This window comes from Parasteatoda tepidariorum, chromosome 7, assembly GCF_043381705.1.
Source record: "Parasteatoda tepidariorum isolate YZ-2023 chromosome 7, CAS_Ptep_4.0, whole genome shotgun sequence".
NCBI classification, from domain to species: Eukaryota; Metazoa; Arthropoda; class Arachnida; order Araneae; family Theridiidae; genus Parasteatoda; species Parasteatoda tepidariorum.
Window position 1 is genome coordinate 43,993,913 of NC_092210.1, and position 6,861 is coordinate 44,000,773.

The following is a 6,861-nucleotide window of genomic DNA, read 5'->3' on the forward strand; positions in this document are numbered from 1 at the left end:
ATATATATATATATATATATATATTTACTTGAATTTGAAGGACACTGTATTCCGCTCTTGTTGATTTTCAATCTTGCTGACGTTATCGTCCCTTGATGCTTGAATAAAATTTCCAAAAAGTAGTGAATAATAGAAAGTGAATTAACTCTATGTTTTATTGTGTCACGTTTTAAGAAAGTAAAATATAATTTATTGTTAATTTAATACTTATTCTTCTAAATCTTTTACTTTGTACGACAACAGACATAAAAAGAAAGAAGCAAAGTGAGAATTATCAATGTTTAAGAATGTATGGTATTTCATTATCTGAAAAATCACGTCGTCTCTATTAGTCAAAATCACTTTCTTAACGCATTATACTTATGCAAATTTGTTCAATTACAAAGCTTCTAGTTTCGTAATCTCTGCTGGCGAACAAACGTAATGAACAAACATTCAAATTAAAACGTCGAAATTGGATGGCGAACTATCTTTTCCAAATTAATAAGTACGACATTCAGTTCATCTAATAAGAAAAATAGATAGCGTTTGATGGGAAATTTACGCATTTACGGCAAAAGACTTTAGTAGTGCTCATCGACTATCGTTTCTAAGAATATCGATTATTTCACTTCATCAGTCTCCTTTTCTTTCCTTTGTGAGATGGAAAGAGGGCAAATGTTTGTCGATGCAAAGCTTTCGTCTCTTTTCCTCATTTTGCCATATCAAATCCTTTTCTGGAACCGTTATGAAAGGAAATGAAGTGAAGTCAAATCGAATTTGGTGTTTAGGGATGAGTTTTCAAAAGTGAAACTGATGGGGGAAGAAACTGCTTGTGTTCGATACAGTTGCGTTGAGTTGGATGAGAATCAAATAAGAAAGAATAAATAAAAAAAGAGAAGTTTATTTATGAGAATAATTTCAATTGAATAAAATTCTTAAAACTGTTTTATTCAATTTTTTTTTAATCGTTCACGTATGATTTATTTTAATACAAATCTTGATTTTTTTTGGTTTAAAAGCTCTCAGAGCTGATTGTTTATTTTTAATTTTAATTTTCCTACGGAAATTTGATCTTTTTAGCTGTGTATTTTCGCGAGTCATTAATTCTTCGAATTAATATCACTAATCAATAATATGATTGTCTTACCACACATCTTATTGTCAAGTGAAAAAATCATTTATTTAATACATTATATGGTATGATATATTTGACCATTTGCCGACCAGATGGCCGAGTGGTTAGCGTGTCTGACTGCGGAGCCATTGGTCGCGGGACCGAATCCTGCTCAGGACACGGATGTTTCTTTCTCTCTCTGTGTTCGATGTCTCTTCCTCTTTGTGTGAATGTGACTCGCCCTATAAACGGGTTTGTGGTTGTGTGACGTGGGCGACGCTGCTCCACCGCCGTGACTTCGCCACATGTGCCCACAGGTTCTGTGTCCAACTTCTTCGCCACAGGTTCTGTGGCCAATGGGACAAACCAAGTGCTCGCCATTTAAAAAAAAATTATTTGATCATTTACTAACGAAACTTATTGCTTGACAGATAAACCATACGATTTTCTCCTCTAAGAACACTGACTGACTGATAAGTGTGTCGGACAAGTAATTAGTTCACGGAGAAAAAAGTTGTGGTAAAAACTACCAGAATATGATAAAATTTGGCTTGTCTCTCAATGGGAACACCAAAAAGCTCAGGAATAGAATTGGAAACGCTGAGTTTATCTGCCGCAAAATTTTATAATTATGACTAAATAAATTAGTGTGAGAATACATTTTTACATACGATGCACATTAGTTTTCTACTTATATGCTACAATCAAAAATATTTTAAATAAATGATGAAATTTTTCAATTCGCAAAATTAAATATTAAAAAATTAGGACAAATTTTCAGTTTTTAAAATATGTTTTTGTCTGAAGTAAATTTAGTTTATTACTTGAAAACCAAACGTTACTGAAAGAATTTAATAGTAAACGAAATAAAACAGCAGTGATAAAAATTTATTAAATATAAACATGATACATTCGAATAAAAATAATATAAAATAAAAATGTTTGTACTACAGAATTATATTTCATACTTAGGGAAAATATAAAAGAAAAACATATTTTCAAAGGTATTAGTTTTCTTTCAAAATGTTAGCGTTGCCACAAATAAATTTTAAAAACCAGAAACTAAATAGAATTAGTTTTGGATAAAATAGTGAATTCCCTTAAGAGAGTGAAAAGTACTTTCAACTTTTTTAACTCCAAGGAAATGATGTAAAGATAACCAATAGAAATATTTTAAGTGCTAGTATTTCATTTAATATTTTCTAATAAACATGACGAGGAAATATGATTCATTAATATAAATTCTGGTTCATATTTTCAAAAGATACTCAAATTCAGGTTTTCAAGAGATTCAAGAGATTTCAAGAGATTCAGGATTCAAGAGATGCGTACATGAGTACTCTTTTTCTAATAAAATTTATTACCTTAAGTTTGTTTAAAGGAAAGCAAACTGTAATAGAGAATTAAATATTGAACATCCCTTAAAACACTTGATCAAGGAACAAAGGTTTAAGGTTGTTCCAGATGTCATCCGAAAACATCAATAACATTGATATCTTAAGAAATGCTTTTTATTTGAACTAATACATCACATTTTATATTTTATTTTTTAAAAGCAAAGTTAGCTGTTTAAAACAATCAACTCGTCCAATAAGCCGTAATAAGCTGATAAGCTGATAATAATAGAAGTAATAATAGTAGTAATAGTAATAATAGTACTATAGTAATCGAAGTAATGTGTGTTCGGGGTTTATTTGCATTAGTTTTCGTATTGTAAACATGATGCTCGTTAAAGAAATTTTGCTCTGTGTTTGCCTTACGTTAACTGTAACGCCAAGTTCATTATTTACATATTGTGAGATTTTCAGGGAAATTTTAATGTATTAAGCTTTGAGTTACGGGAAACCGTAACGCTTCGCAAGCTCTTTTTACTTTCTTTTCTATGCGTGATCAATTTCAAATCAATTTTGTGATCTACTTCAAATTTAGACGTCTTTTCAAGACGTTAAATCTCGCAAAATTTGTTTATATGTAACGAATTGATATAATTTTGAAAACCATATAGATTATTTTCTTAGATAGTATATTTTACTGATTATTACAGCACGAGCCATAGTAAATATTTTAAGTTTTCTTTCATTTCTAAACAAAAGTCATACTTTTCTTCAAGTCTGTAAGCACACAACTTGTAGCAGACATAAATTTCGATAAATTAAATCTCAAAATAACCCTTTTCATTTAAATTCATCTGTATTAAATTTAAAAGTAAGCTATTTTATTTCGATTAATCTATATATTTAGAGCAGTGATTTATTGCAAATGAAAGAATATCTTTATTTTGATTATATCAAGTTCAGATATTTAAAAATACCTTCCAAAATAAAAAATTTACTCGCTTAACCGACAATAATTAATTAATCGACACGATTACATTGCATAAGCCATTAGATTCATTTTAATATCTAAAATTGTTGGATGACTAAATGAAATTTTTTGTATGTTATCATTTATTTTACTTTCTTATATCAAACTTGCTTGTAAAACAAGAATACAAGAGATAAAAAATAATAATGATTAGACGATAAAGAGATTTCACTAAAAATGTAATAACTCATTTTGTCGTTCGGAAATAAAAGAAAAATTAATTATGTTGAGCGAAACTACTGCAGAACACTTCAAATGATTTTTTCCTGAAATTTAAAATGGAAAAAATTACCATTTAGGTGAAACAAATTTTAAAAAAGTGCGAAGGATTAAAGGAAGTTTAATTTAGTTGTCTCTTTGTTTTTCAAAAGTGTTACTTGCTTTTTTTTGTGTCAGCAATTTGAATTTTTTTTTCTATATTTTAATTAGCGTCACTCGTTTTGTAACATAAGTATTTCATTATAAAATTAGTATGGAAACTTTTTAAAATTTGAAAGAATAAATAATCTATTTCAGTTATTTTCTTTTAAAAAGAAGGAAACTTATTGTAATTTGAACCAGAGATTTTAATTTCTGAAAATAAATTAGGTTGCCGCTATGTTCCATGATATCAGTCACAATAGTTTCAAAAATGATTCCTCAAAAAAAATCACAAATCAAATTTTTTCAGTACAGCTTCCTTACTTACAACTGCTGTTACTTGGCGTCATAAGTTCTATTGCAAATATTAAAATCGCAAAATAAGAATAAGTCAGTTTGAAATCAAATCTTCACGAAGTCTATTTTGACTTCAGATTTCAAATATTACTCATTTTATTCAAAATCACCTATTGACGCAGTAAGATTTTGAAAAAAATTAACAAAGAAAGTGTTGCTTTTCTTTGATAGTTTACTTGGCGTCATAAGTTCTATTGCAAATATTAAAATCGCAAAATAAGAATAAGTCAGTTTGAAATCAAATCTTCGCGAAGTCTATTTTGACTTCAGATTTCAAATATTACTCATTTTATTCAAAATCACCTATTGACGCAGTAAGATTTTGAAAAAAATGAACAAAGAAAGTGTTGCTTTTCTTTGATAGTTTAATATGATTATATCAAAATATTGAATTGATTTTCGGATAATTGTAAAAATTACAGTATAATATGTCGGATTACAGTATAATATGTAGGATTACAGTATAATATGTAGGATTACAGTATAATATGTCGCAAAATTACAGTATAATACGTGGGATTACAGTATAATATGTTGCAAAATTGCAGTATAATATGTCGGATTACAGTATAATATGTCGCAAAATTCCAGTATAATATGACAGATTACAGTATAATATGTCTCAAAATTCCAGTATAATATGACGGATTGCAGTATAATATGTCGCAAAATTACAGTATAATATGTCGGATTACAGTACAATATGTCGCAAAATTACAGTATAATATGTCGGATTACAGTATAATATGTGTCAAAATTACAGTATAATATGTCGGATTACAGAATAAAATGTCGCAAAATTACAGTATAATATGTCGGATTACAGTATAATATGTCGATTACAGTATAATATGTCACAAAATTACAGTATAATATGTCGCAGCGCGGGATGCAGGAAGTGCTGTGCCATGCTGATAGCTGACTGTGCTGAGTCACGTGCTGTGACTTCATGTGAACTTATGCGTTTAGTTAATTAATAGATTTGCTCTCTCCTTTCAAAACATTTTAGTAAAATATTATTATTTTAATTATTTCATTGAAATAATTTGTGTAAAGAAAGAAAAGCAGGAAATGAGAAAAAGAATTCATTGTACTTACAAGATTTTTTATTTTATTTCCAAAGCCCACCTGTGTTAACATTCGATCAGTTCAGGTATTTCCAGATTTGTTGGCCACTCTTACAGGGACACCATATTAGGTGGGCCAATGTTGCTCCTACAGTAAGGACAGGTAGCACAGAGAATGAAACAACATCAATGCCTTGTCCGGGATTCGGAACCAGAACCTTTCTAATGCAAGGCCAGTTCCCTGACCCTTACACAGTCCGATTGTTTTGTACTTTCAATATAAATTGTTGAAACTGCAACTTAGTCAATTGTAATAATTTTTATTGAAGGTTGCAAAGGATTATTCACAGTTATGGAGCAATTAGAAATAAATGGAGATGCAGCAGTTAAAAAATATGCTCAAAATGAAGATGACCGCAGAATTTCATCTGCTACTCTAAAAACATATTAAGTATCACATGAGGGTAAGATCAACAAGAAAAGACAATGCTAGACTAGCACTTGAGACGGACGGAAATGACAGAGCAGAATTATTTTATGGATCTAGTATTTATATACTATAGTTAGCTGCATATTTTTTATATTTATATGGATTGTTGATCACAAAATTTGAACGAAATTAACTCGAATCCTACTTTCTGCATCTCCAACAAGTGCAATACTGAACCAATTTACTTCAAATTTCGTCACAACGTTCGCAGTAAATTCATTTTTCGTTGAATGGTTTTTAATTGGGGTGACTTGTTTTGAGTAATTCACGAAAATGTAACTCATTTTAGGTCATTTCTTAGAAATTTTTCTTTCAGAACATCGCTCTTTTGTGAGAAAAAAATTACATTTAAAAACTTTATCTATATAGTTTAAAAAAATCAAGGCGGAAACAAATTTGAGTGTTTTTTTTTTCAACTTAAATGTACAGAAAGTTATGGGTAATTTAAAAAATAAGTTATAAACATCATATTATATAAGTCCTAATTTTTTAAATTGTTGTATTTGTAATACGATAAAAATAAAAATAAAATGTGCATAATAAAATTTTAAAACATGTATTAAGTTATATTAATCCCAATTGTTGCCAAATTCGTTAAAAAATTCTTCTTTTTACAGGATTCTACAGTGTTTGTTACCCCTTAAGGACTATAAACTCATCATTTATCTAGACATGCGCTACTTCAGTGGGAATTCCTATCGTCACTTTCGTTTAAAAGAAATATTCTAATACTTTTCAAATCTAAATTCGACACACCTTTAGCCTTTGACACTGACTACAATTTCAAAACGTATATATTTATAACCAGGTTGATCTTTCGACCAACGAAATCTCATCTTCCTCTTATGCGCAGGAGTAGACAAAAGTCCCAAAAAACACGAAACAATTTATAATTTTTCAAAATTGTCAATTGCCGCCTATTTTTAGAACCTTAGCCAGAAATTTAATTTTGATAACACTAATGTTTTTTTTTTCTCTCTCCTTACGCGTGACTTGATGCTCAAGTTTTGTTTCTTTCATACAATTCCGATTCTGTAGTAACTAACTGACGTTCTGCCCCGATCCTACATGTAACATGGAAATGTAATCAGTCCTAATTTACCTTCTTCTGCCACCAAAGTCTATTC